The sequence below is a fragment of the Triticum urartu genome, chromosome 3A, assembly GCF_056163025.1.
Source record: "Triticum urartu cultivar PI428250 chromosome 3A, HENAU_Tu73, whole genome shotgun sequence".
In the NCBI taxonomy this organism is placed as follows: Eukaryota; Viridiplantae; Streptophyta; class Magnoliopsida; order Poales; family Poaceae; genus Triticum; species Triticum urartu.
The window spans coordinates 175,539,068-175,552,515 of record NC_141875.1 but is presented as its reverse complement, the minus strand read 5'-3'; positions in this window follow the sequence as shown (position 1 = coordinate 175,552,515).

Below are 13,448 nucleotides of genomic sequence, written 5' to 3'. Positions count from 1 at the left end.
TGGGGACGATAAGGTAGGATTAGTAGTAGCGCGGGTTTGAGAAAAGTGCTACTGCTACGGAGCATAGCAGTAGCGCTGGGTACAATACGCGTTGCTGCTAAGTGGGGCTAGCCATGTGCGCCCAGTTCAAGTTTAGCAACAGCGCGTTTTGCTACTACACACTACTGCTAAAGTGATAGCAGGTGTGCCGTTTTCTTACACGCGCTACTACTAAGTAGCAGTAGCGCCTCATTTAACCAGCGCTACTGCTAAGATGTTGTGTATAAGGTTTTCCCTAGTAGTGCACGGTGAGTAAACAAATTATTGTTGAGCAATCGATAGAAGATCGAATAATTATGACGATATCCAAGGCAATGATCAACATATAGGCATCATGTCCAAAATTAATAGACCAACTCCTGCATGCATCTACTACTATTAGTCCACACATCGACCGCTGTCCAGCATACATCTAGTGTATTAAGTTCATGGAAAAACGGGGTAATGCAATAAGAAGGATGACATGATTTAGGCGAAGTCTATTCATGTAGGAATAACCCCCATCTATCCTTAATAGCAACGATACATGCGTGTATTTCTGCCTCTTCTGTCACTAGGAAAGAACACCACAAGATCGAACCCATCACAAAGCACACGGTGAGATTTGTGTTTGATGGTCGGCACACAGCACTCTCCTAGGTGGCCTTGGTGTTGACTGTCTCAGTTGTGTTTTGTGTCTTACAATGGGGTGTGTGGATGGCAGTAAGCAGTGGTGTTCCTATTCTTCAATCGCATCGGATAAAGTTGACAACTCTAGGATCTAGCGGACACACATGTGCCACAAAGCCTCAGTCTCGTCGGTTGCGGCGGTCCAGTTCATCGGCTTGAAAAGCATCATTGTATGTGAAGGTGCTCCTCTATATCTAGGTATGACGACCGTTTCCTTCTTTCTTTAGCGTTGCCTCGGCGGCGGTGGAGGACGATGGTGGGCGACGTTTTGGCGTGGCACAAGATTCTGTCACAGTGAAATTTTAATTTTGCTTATTGCAGAGTCTTTGATGCAATATTGCAAGACATTTATGCGTGTCTCTTGTAATGGCCACATGTGTACTATTTGTAATCTACTTCCTCCATCCCATAAGTGTTAAAAACGCTCTTATATTCTGGGATGGAGAAAATATTTGTTTAATCAAATATACATGATTATTTCAAAAAAAGAAAAGAAAAGTTACACGTGGATCGTTGGATCTTTAATGCATGGCCCAAATTGACCAAGTAACAGCTCAGACCAAATGTCTCCCGCCGGCTCCAGCCAGGCTAACCAGGGTCATGTTATAACAGTTAAATGTAACTATCACTAGACGCCTTCCAGTGTTGCTATGTCGGGAACCCAACTGTGACGGTGAAACATACCTGTCGCCACCAATTTGGCGACTGTCCCCAGCCCCACCAACACTCCACCGCTCGTACTCGTCGGCTAAGAAAACCGTTGCGGAAGCTCGAAATGCTACTGCCAATTCGGATAGTATCCCCGCCCGAGATGGTCGCACTATACCATCATCAGCCATCCAGGTTTATTAGAAGTTGGGTATCCTCCAATCTACCGACTCGAGCACTGTAGAGTCGTTGGCCTCGTTCGGAGCTTCCGCGCTCTCAACCGTTGGATTTCACGTTTAAATTGCTTTCCAATTTTTTGGGCTCCAGCTTTTGGGCATATGAAAAGCAACGGGCGGGCACGGGGGAAAATATCAGGTGCTACTAACTCTTTATGTGATACCATGATACAGACTTTCGAGGCATTGGATCTCAGATGTGATGGCTCCGGGAGGTCTTGAACATTTTGCAAAAAGAAAAAGAACCATCTAAGAGTCTCAAAATTGCATGCAGGTACAACAATTTCTCAAATGCCGTCGGATGTAAGATTCAACGGCTGCCAGAATCCTGTATCACGGTATCACCTAAGGGCTAGTAGCACCTGATATTTTTCCGCAGCCATGGTGCCCAAACACCTTATCTCTTCTGGCCAATAACTGTTTTTACATCATCAAGTTTAACACAAGATGCTCTAAGACTCACACACACAATAAAAAAACTCCAACAAAACCAACTAAACATAGTCAAACGAGTCTTCCAGCACAGCCATTGGTCTTTTTTCCTGCTAATCACAGCCTTTGATTTGTTGATGAGATTAGAAATAGCGCCAACCACGTAAAAAAAAGAGTGCCAAGCCAAAAAGTATCGGATTGGATTAGAAATTGTGCCTCCCGAAGCGTGACAAGAAAACAAATCAGATTTCGATCCCAACTTCCCCCGAGCTTCACTGCCCTAGTTCTCAATCCCCTCTTTCCCCGATCTTCGCCGCCCTAGTTTTCGATCCCTAGTTTCCCCGATCTCGACTCTCGGGATCGAACATGACAGCGATCATGGCGGCGCGTGGGCAGGGGCAGGTGCAAGATTTCGACTTCTTCGTGGTGGTGGACTTCGAGGCGACGTGCATGAAAGACGGGAGGATCTTCCCGCAGGAAATCATCGAGTTCCCCGCCATGCTCGTCGACGGCGCCACCGGCCGCATCGAGTCGGTGCTTCGCAGGTACATTCGTCCAAAACATCAACATGTGCTGACTCAATTTTGCAGGGAACTCACTGGCATCCGGCAGGAGGACGTGGACGGCGGCGTGGAACTCGGCGAGGCGCTCTAGATGCACGACTCCTGGCTGAAGGTGGCGATGGCAGGGGCAGGGAGTGTTGGAAATATGAGCAATTTACCGAATGATTTTATTAACAGAAATACTAGATAAAGCATGACCAGTATAGTAGTGATAAAACAAGCCATGTGATTTGACAAAGAGAAGGTAAACAACATATTCATATATGAACTGTAACTAAACATATCTAGAGCAGACAGTATAGCAAGTTGCATATATGAAATAGAGTCTAACATATCTAGGGCAAATACTGGAACAAGGAACTGTAGCAGGACCTCTACTAGAAAGGAGAAGAACACGTACAGGATAGCAGCAGCAGAAGCGCTGGACTTGGGGTCGGTGTCCTTGCCTGCCATGTCATCGAGGAGGTCGTGGACATCGGGGAAGAAGTCGTCGTCGGGGAAGTAGTCATCGGCGACCAGATCATCCGTGATGAAGCAGCCAGTAGTCGCGATGAGCGCTCCCCAAAAACCTTATCACCCTTCTCCCGTACAGGACTCAAAAGGTGCGGTTTCGGAGGCCTACTGTCCCGGTGTGCGGTGCACGCCGCAAGCCGGGATGAGGAAGACAGCAACAGCTCAGAGATGGAACCGATGGCGAGGGAAGGAGTAGTTCTGGTGCGCCTCTCTGGGAGGAGCGACCTCCCTTTTATAGGTGCAAGAGAAGGAGGTGAGAGGGCAGCGACAGGAGGTGAAACGAAGAGATGGAGATGAAGCGAACAGCCAGCAGCCGAAGGGCTGCACCGTTTGCATTCGAACTCCACTTTCGCAAAAATCTTTTCAGCTTCTGTGTGACCTTTCATATACCCGTAGTGCGTGGCAAAAATTTACATCGGCTCGGCTCATTCCCACAACCCGTGGCACATCGTGACGAGGCGTGGCGTGGCGAGGAGGGCAGTGGAGGAGGAGCGTGCGTGGATGTCCCTCTTGTTCTCATGCTCATACAAGTGGGGAAAGAACCTCCCTTATAAAGAGTTCCAACTCCCTGTAAACTAGCAATGTGGGACTAAACTTTAGTTCCACCTCTTGCCTTGCATGAATGGGCTGCGTGGGCCTCTAGGATTTATTAAGAATTTCTGAAACTGCTATTGGGCTAGGCCCGAAATAGACAAAATTCCAGCAATCCCCCACCAAATCCCAGAGGCACACAAAAATTGCCTTTGGTTCCAAAACACTGTTTTATATACCGGTACTGCAGTGGAGACTGTTAAGTTGAAATTCCACCTAGAACTCTATGCTACACTATTAAGCAACTTGAAGAGTGGACTGGGCCTTGAACTACAAGTTTTCTGTGAATCTAGCTTCAAATAAAGCCTTGACCGATACGTGGCTACTGTGGGTCTTCCCCGCGGGTGGATCTTATGCGTCATACTCCGTGATCTTTCATGAGTTTACTAGAGAGAACCCTACTCTCATAGATTGTGATGTTTGACAATCAGACTCATATAGGTGTGTTCTTCAAAAGATGTTCTGCAGGATAACATCTCTGCTTAAATGAGCCACTTAGAACACATTAAGATATACATCAACCTGCCATGCAGATTAGGAGAGTATTGCATCTTCAGGAGTGGTATTGTGAATAGTAAGGATACTCTCCTCTCAGTTGGTCAACAGCTTGTCTTCCACATCTAATTCACGGGATCTCCGATCACAAAGCATAGGTTACCACTGTGAACAACTCATATTGTGGGTCTCATACCCATCTCCCTCGATGTGTTATCTATCACATTACGTGATAGACCCTTAGTAAAAGGATCTGCCAGATTTTTAGACGTTTGGATATAATCTAGTGCAATAACTCCAGAGTTTTTCATTTTCCTGACAGACTTTAACCTTCTCTGAATGTGTCTTGATAACTTCATGTTATCCTTTGAGCTGCTCACTTTCGTGATCACAGTTTGATTGTCGCGGTTCATAAGGATACCCGGTACAGGTTTCTCAACAACCGGCAAGTCATTCAAGAGCCGACGAAGCCAATCTGCTTCGACCGTAGCTGTTTCTAGTGCTGTGAGTTCTGCTTCCATTGTTGACCTCGTTAAGATGGTCTGCTTGCAAGACTTCCAAGAAACAGCGCCACCTCCATGAGTGAATACATATCCGCTCGTGGCCTTTATCTCATCAGCATCTGAGATCCAGTTTGAGTCACTATACCCTTCAAGCACCTTTGGGTGCCCGGTGTAGTGAATTCCATAATTTGCAGTGCCTTTCAAATAACGCAAAACTCTCTAGAGCTTTCCAATGCTCATCTCCTGGTTTTGAGACAAACCGACTCAGTTTGCTAACAGCAAAAGAGATGTCAGGTCTTGTAGCACTGGCTAAGTACATAAGCGAGCCAATAATCTGAGAATATTTCAATTGATCTCTAGCAATTCTTCGATTCTTTCGAAGTAACACACTTGCATCATAAGGTGTTGGAGAGGGCTTGCAGTCACTATAGCCAAAGCGACTCAAGATCTTTTCCACATAGTGAGATTGAAGCAATGTAATCCCACCATCATCGTCTCTCAACAACTTGATGTTCAGAATGACATCGGCCACTCCTAAATCCTTCATCTCAAAACAGCGAGATAGGAAATTCTTTACCTCCTTAATAACATTCAGATTTGTTTCAAAAATCAGTATGTCATCAACATATAAGCAAAGGATAACTCCCTCGCCCCCACCATGGCGATAGTACACACATTTGTCAGCTTCTTTCACAACAAAGCCTGCAGCTGTTAAAGTTCTTTCAAACTTCTCATGCCACTATTTGGGTGCTTGCTTGAGTCCATACAAAGACTTTAGCAACTTGCACACTTTTCCTTCCTGACCATCTAGTACAAACCCATCTGGTTGTTCCATATAAATTTCCTCGTCCAACTCTCCATTTAGGAAAGTAGTCTTAACATCCATTTGATGAACGAGAAGACCATGCGAGGCAGCTAGTGAAAGTAGAACTCGAATAGTGGTCGGTCGGGCCACAGGCGAGTAAGTATCAAAGAAGTCTTCACCTTCCTTTTGGGTATAACCCTTAGCCACGAGCCGAGCCTTGTACTTTTCAACAGTACCATCAGGCCTAAGCTTCTTCTTGAATACCCATTTGCATCCTATAGGTTTGCACCCATAAGGACGATCAGTTATCTCCCAAGTTTCATTCGCCAAGATGGAATCCATCTCGCTACGAATTGCTTCCTTCCAATAGTCAGCATCTTCAGATGCATAGGCCTCTGAAATAGAACTGGGAGTGTCATCTATGAGATACACAAGAAAATCATCACCAAAGGACTTTGCAGTCCTCTGTCTCTTTCTCCTAGTAGGAACTCCATTGTTCTCCTCCACGGGACTTTCAAAGTGTTCTATCGAAATGGCAGGTTTGGTAATTATAACTGGTTCCTGATTCGATGAACTAGGCATCTCCTGATTAGATGAGGTAGCCATATCCTTCATGGGAAAGATATCTTCAAAGAAAGTCGCATCATTCGACCCCATGATTGTACCGACATGCATGTCAGGTACCTCAGATTTTACAATCAAGAATTTATAGCCAATGCTATGAAAAGCATATACCAGGAAAACACAATCCACAGTCTTTGGTCCAAGCTTCCGCTTCTTTGGAATTGGAACATTGACTTTCGCCAAACAACCCCATGTTCTTAGATAAGAGAGTTTTAACCTTTTCCTCTCCCATTCCTCGAATGGAGTTATCTCTTTGTTCTTTGTGGGAACTCGGTTTAGGACATGACATGCCGTCAATATCGCCTCCCCCCACCATGCCTTGGAGAGACCCGATGTGTCTAACATGGCGTTACCCAAATCAGTTAGAGTACGGTTCTTTCTTTCGGCCACCCCATTTGACTGAGGTGAGTAGGGAGGCATCCTCTCATGGATTATACCATGTTTCGCACAAAAAGCATCAAATTCATTGGAAAAATACTCTCCACCATGGTCGGACCTAAGCCTCTTGATTCTTTGATCAAGTTGGTTTTCCACTTCAGCTTTATAGATCTTGAAAAAGTTCAAAGCCTCATCCTTAGATTTCAAAAGATACACACGGCAGTATCTAGTGCAGTCGTCAATTAACGTCATGAAATATTTCTTTCCACCTTTTGTCAAAACACCATTCATTTCACAAAGATCTGAATGTATGAGCTCTAGTGGTGCAAGATTTCTCGTTTCCGCAGTCGTGTGTGACTTACGAGGTTGCTTAGCTTGCACACACACTTGACACTTGGATCCTTTGACAGTGGTGAAATTAGGGATTAAGTTCAACTTCGCTAGTCGTGACATGCAACCAAAATTAACATGACAAAGACGTGAATGCCACACATTTGATTCACTATTGTTGCAAATATGATTAACAACTTTATTGCAAACGTCTGATAAGGATAAATGAAACAGGCCTCCTGACTCATAGCCTTTACCAACAAAGGTTCCATACTTGGATATTACAAATTTATTCGACTCAAAGACAAGCTTGTAGCCATCTCTACACAGAAGAGATCCGCTAACAAGATTTTTATTGATGGAGGGGACATAATGCATGTTCCTCAGCCGCACGATCTTCCCCGAAGTAAACTTCAGATCAACCGTGCCAACACTACGAACAGAAGCACTTGAACCGTTACCCATCAGCATGGTTGAAGTCCCTGCGGTCTGATAAGACGAAAACATGGAAATATCACCGCATACATGCACATTAGCACCCGTGTCAATCAACCAATCAGGAGAATGACATACTGAAAGAATAGTGGGAAATATACCATACCCAGCATCCTTCATATCAATGTCTCCAATGACAACATTAGTTGTCTTGCCGCCTTTCCCGGGATGATGCTTGTCATAGAGATTAGGGCAACTAGGAGCTCAATGATCAGGATCCCCACACACATGACATACACCTTTCTTCTTGTCATTCTTCTTCTTGAAGTTCTTGTGCTAGACAACCTTGTTCTTCCCATCAAACTTTGCTTTACCATCAAACTTGCCCTTGTTCTTGAACTTGTGGGGCTGGAAGTTCTGCTTCTGTACCACATTGGCACTAGATCCTCCCTCAATACCTCGAGCACGTGTGTCCTTTGCTCTCGCCTTTTCTTCCACATCAAGAGTGCCAATGAGATCCGAAATAGAAAACTCCTGCCTCTTATGCTTCAGTAAGGTAGCAAAGTTCCTCCACGAAGGAGGAAGCTTAGTGATGATATCTCCAGCAATAAACTTGTCTGGTAGCATACAATTGAAGTGCTCAAGTTCTCTAGCAAATGACTGTATCTCATGAGCTTGCTCAACCACGGAGCGCTCTTTAGTCATCCTGTAATCATAGAATTGCTCCATGATGTACAGCTCAGTGCCTGCATCCGAGACCCCAAACTTGGCCTCGAGTGTGTCCCACATATCTTTTCCATTATCAATTGACGCATAAGCATCAACTATGTTCTCACCAAGAACACTCAAGAGAGCAGTCTTAAACAGAGTATCCATTTTCTGAAACGCTTGTTCCTGTTGGGCATCAAGCTCCCCTTCAGGCTTGCCAAGCGTGGCGTCATAGCAACTCATGGTTTGAAACCACAAGAGTGCTCTCACGCGCCACCTCTTATAGTGGATACCCTCAAACATAGGAGGTCTCACGGAAGCAGCAAAACCACTTGGGGTAAATTGCCTATGATAAGGTTTTTGGATTGTTGGAAATATGAGCAATTTACCGAATGATTTTATTAACAGAAATACTAGATAAAGCATGACCAGTATAGTAGTGATAAAACAAGCCATGCGATTTGACAAAGAGAAGGTAAACAACATCTTCATATATGAACTGTAACTAAACATATCTAGAGCAGACAGTATAGCAAGTTGCATATATGAAATAGAGTCTAACATATCTAGGGCAAATACTAGAACAAGGAACTGTAGCAGGACCTATAATAGAAAGGAGAAAAACACGTATGGGACAGCAGCAGCAGAAGCGCTGGACTTGGGGTCGGTGTCCTCGCCTGCCATGTCGTCGAGGAGGTCGTGGACGTCAGAAAAGAAGTCGTCGTAGGGGAAGTAGTCATCGGCGACCGGATCATCCGTGATGAAGCAGCCAATAGTCGCGATGAGCGCTCCCCAAAAACCTTATCACCCTTCTCCCGTACAGGACTCAAAAGGTGCGGTTTCGGAGGCCTACTGTCCCGGCGTGCGGTGCACGCCGCAAGCCGGGATGAGGAAGACAGCAACAGCTCAGAGATGGAACCGATGGCGAGGGAAGGAGTAGTTCTGGTGCGCCTCTCTGGGAGGAGCGACCTCCCTTTTATAGGTGCAAGAGAAGGAGGCGAGAGGGCAGCGACAGGAGGTGAAACGAAGAGATGGAGATGAAGCGAACAGCCAGCAGCCGAAGGGCTGCACCGTTCGCATTCGAACTCCACTTTCGCAAAAATCTTTTCAACTTCCGTGTGACCTTTCGTATTCCCGTAGTGCGTGGCAAAAATTTAGAAATCGGCTCAGCTCATTCCCGCAACCCGCGGCACGTCGTGACGAGGCGTGGCGGGCGGAGGAGGAGGAGCGCGCGTGGATGCCCCTCTTGTTCTCATGCTCATACAAGTGGGGAAAGAACCTCCCTTATAAAGAGGTCCAACTCCCTCTAAACTAGCAATGTGGGACTAAACTTTAGTTCCACCTCTTGCCTTGCATGAATGGGCTACGTGGGCCTCTAGGATTTATTAAGAATTTCTGAAACTGCTATTGGGCTAGGCCCAAAATAGACAAAATTCCAGGAATCCCCCACTAGATCCCAGAGGCACACAAAAATTGCCTTTGGTTCCAAAACACTGTTTTATATACCGGTACTGCAGTGGAGACTGTTAAGTTGAACTTCCTCCTAGAACTCTATGCTACACTAGTAAGCAACTTGAAGAGTGGACTGGGCCTTGAACTGCAAGTTTTCTACGAATCTAGCTTCACATAAAGCCTTGACCGATACGTGGCTACCGTGGGTCTTCCCCGTGGGTGGAGCTTATGCGTCATACTCCGTGACCTTTTATGAGTTTACTAGAGAGAACCCTACTCTCATAGATTGCGACGTTTGACAATCAGACTCATATAGGTGTGTTCTTCAAAAGATGTTCTGCAGGATAACATCTCTGCTTAAATGAGCCACTTAGAACACATTAAGATATACATCAACCTGTCATGCAGATTAGGAGAGTATTGCATCTTCATGGAGTGGTATTGTGAATAGTAAGGATACTCTCCTCTCAGTTGACCAACAGCTTGTCTTCCACATCTAATTCACGAGATCTCCGATCACAAAGAATAGGTTACCATTGTGAACAACTCATATTGTGGGTCTCATACCCATCTCCCTTGATGCATTATCTATCATATTACGTGATAGACCCTTAGTAAAAGGATCTACCAGATTTTTAGACGTTTGGATATAATCCAATGCAATAACTCCAGAGTTTTTCATTTTCTTGACAGACTTTAACCTTCTCTGAACGTGTCTTGATGACTTCATGTTATCCTATGAGCTGCTCACTTTCGTGATCACAGTTTGATTATCGCAGTTCATAAGGATACCCGATACAGGTTTATCAACAACCGGCAAGTCATTCAAGAGCCGACGAAGCCAATCTGCTTCGATCGTAGCTGTATCTAGTGCTGTGAGTTCTGCTTCCATTGTTGACCTCGTTAAGATGGTCTGCTTCCAAGACTTCCAAGAAACAACGCCACCTCCATGAGTGAATACATATCCGCGTGTGGCCTTTATCTCATCAACATCTGAGATCCAGTTTGAGTCACTATACCCTTCAAGCACCTTTGTGTGCCCGGTGTAGTGAATTCCATAATTTGCAGTGCCTTTCAAATAACGCAAAACTCTCTCTAGAGCTTTCCAATTCTCATCTCCTGGTTTTGAGACAAACCGACTCAGTTTGCTAACGGAAAAAGAGATGTCAGGTCTTGTAGCACTGGCTAAGTACATAAGCGAGCCAATAATCTGAGAATATTTCAATTGGTCTCTAGCAATTCTTCGATTCTTTCGAAGTAACACACTTGCATCATAAGGTGTTGGAGAGGGCTTGCAGTCACTATAGCCAAAGCGACTCAAGATCTTTTCCACATAGTGAGATTGAAGCAATGTAATCCCACCATCATCGTCTCTCAACAACTTGATGAGAATGACATCGGCCACTCCTAAATCCTTCATCTCAAAACAGCGAGATAGGGAATTCTTGACCTCCTTAATAACATTCAGATTTGTTCTGAAAATCAGTATGTCATCAACATACAAGCAAAGGATAACTCCCTCGCCCCCACCATGGCGATAGTACACACATTTGTCAGCTTCGTTCACAACAAATGATCCAGGAGTGAATCACTAGACAGCGGTCAAAATTATCCTTAGTGGAATAAGGACATGTTTCTCGGTTATGGAGGTGACAAAAATTTCGTCGTAAAGGGTTATGTCAATGCAAGCTTTGACACTGGTCCGGATAACTCCAAGTCTCAATCTGGATACATATTGAAAGTGGGAGCAATTAGCTAGAGTAGCTCCGTGCAGAGCATTGTAGACATAGAAAATTTGCAAAATGCATATGGCTCTGAATGTGGCAGACCCGTTGACTAAACTTCTCTCACAAGCAAAACATGATCACACCTTAGTACTCTTTGGGTGTTAATCACATAGTGATGTGAACTAGATTATTGAGTCTAGTAAACCCTTTCGGTGTTAGTCACATGGAGATCTGAACTAATCACATAAAGATGTGAACTATTGGTATTAAATCACATGACGATGTGAACTAGATTATTGACTCTAGTGCAAGTGGGAGACTGAAGGAAATATGCCCTAGAGGCAATAATAAAGTTGTTATTTATATTTCCTTATATCATGATAAATATTTATTATTCATGCTCGAATTATATTAACCGGAAACATAATACATGTGTGAATACATAGGCAAAACAGAGTGTCCCTTAGTATGCCTCTACTTGACTAGCTCGTTAATCAAAGATGGTTAAGTTTCTTGACCATAGACATGTGTTGTCATTTGATAAACGGGGTCACGTCATTAGAGAATGATGTTGTAGGATCGAAAGTATGTCTAGAGGGGGGGTGATTAGACTACTTGACCAAATAAAACTTATCCTTTTCCCAATTTTAGTTCTTGGCTGATTTTAGCAACTTTGGACAAGTCAAGCAATCTTAACACAATTCAAGAAAGCATGCAAAGAGTATATGAGCAGCGGAAAGTAAAGCATGCAACTTGCAAGAATGTAAAGGGAAGGGTTTGGAGGATTCAAACGCAATAGGAGACACAGATGTTTTTGTCGTTGTTCCGATAGGTGGTGCTATCATACATCCACGTTGATGGAGACTTCAACCCATGAAGGGTAACGGTTGCGCGAGTCCACGGAGCTCCACCCACGAAGGGTCCACGAAGAAGCAACCTTATCTATCCCACCATGACCATCGCCCATGAAGGACTTGCCTCACTAGGGTAGATCTTCACGAAGTAGGCGATCTCCTTGCCCTTACAAACTCCTTGGTTCAACTCCACAATATTGTCGGAGGCTCCCAAGTGACATCTAGCCAATCTAGGAGACACCACTCTCCAAGAAGTAACAAATGGTGTGTTGATGATGAACTCCTTGCTCTTGTGCTTCAAATGATAGTCTCCCCAACACTCAACTCTCTCTCACGGGATATGGATTTGGTGGAAAGAAGATTTGAGTGGAAAGCAACTTGGGAAGGCTAGAGATCAAGATTCGTATGGTAAGAATGGAATATCTTAGCCTCAACACAAGTGTAGGTAGTTCTCTCTCAGAAAAGGTAAGTTGGTAGTGTAGGTTCGTTCTGATGGCTCTCTTCACGAATGAAGAGGAGGTGGAGGGGTATATATAGCCTCCACACAAAATCTAACCGTTACACACAACTTGCCAATCTCGGTGGGACCGAATTGATAAAATCGTTCGGACCAATTCAGCAAATCTAGTGACCGTTAGGATTTTCGATGGGACCGACATGCAACTCGGTAGGACCGATATGGTTAGGGTTAGGGCATAACGTAATCTCGGTGAGACCGATTACACAAACTCGGTGAGACTGATTTTGGTAATAAGCTAACCAGAGAGTTGGTCAGGTAAACTCGGTGGGACCGATTCGCTCATTTTGGTGAGACTGAAATGTTACGAAAGGGAAACAGAGAGTTTACAATGCAATCTCGGTGGGACCGATCGCTCATCTCGGTGGGACCGAAACATTACAAAGGGAAACAGAGAGATTACAATCCCATCTCGGTGAGACCGAGATCCCTATCAGTGAGACCGATTTGCCTAGGGTTTGTGGCAGTGGCTATGACATCTGAACTCGGTGGTGCCGGATAGAAAGAATCGGTGGGGCCGAGTTTGACTTTTTTTTAGGTCATATGTGGATGTGAGAAAGTAGTTGAGGGCTTTGGAGCATATCACTAAGCATCTTGAGCAAGAGCCTCATTAAGCAACACCTCATCCCTCCTTGATAGTATTGCCTTTTCCTATAGACTCAATGTGATCTTGGATCACTAAAATAGAAAATGTAGAGTCTTGAGCTTTGAGCTTGAGCCAATCCTTTTGTCCTTAGCATTTTGAGGGGTCCACTTTTCTCATCCATGCCATGCCAATCATTGAGCTTTTCTGAAATATTAATCTTGAAATAGCATTAGCTCAATGAGCTATATGTTGTTAGGAATTACCAAAACCACCTAGGGATAGTTGCACTTTCAATCCCCCCTTTTTGGTAATTGATGACAACATATAGATCAAAGCTTCGACA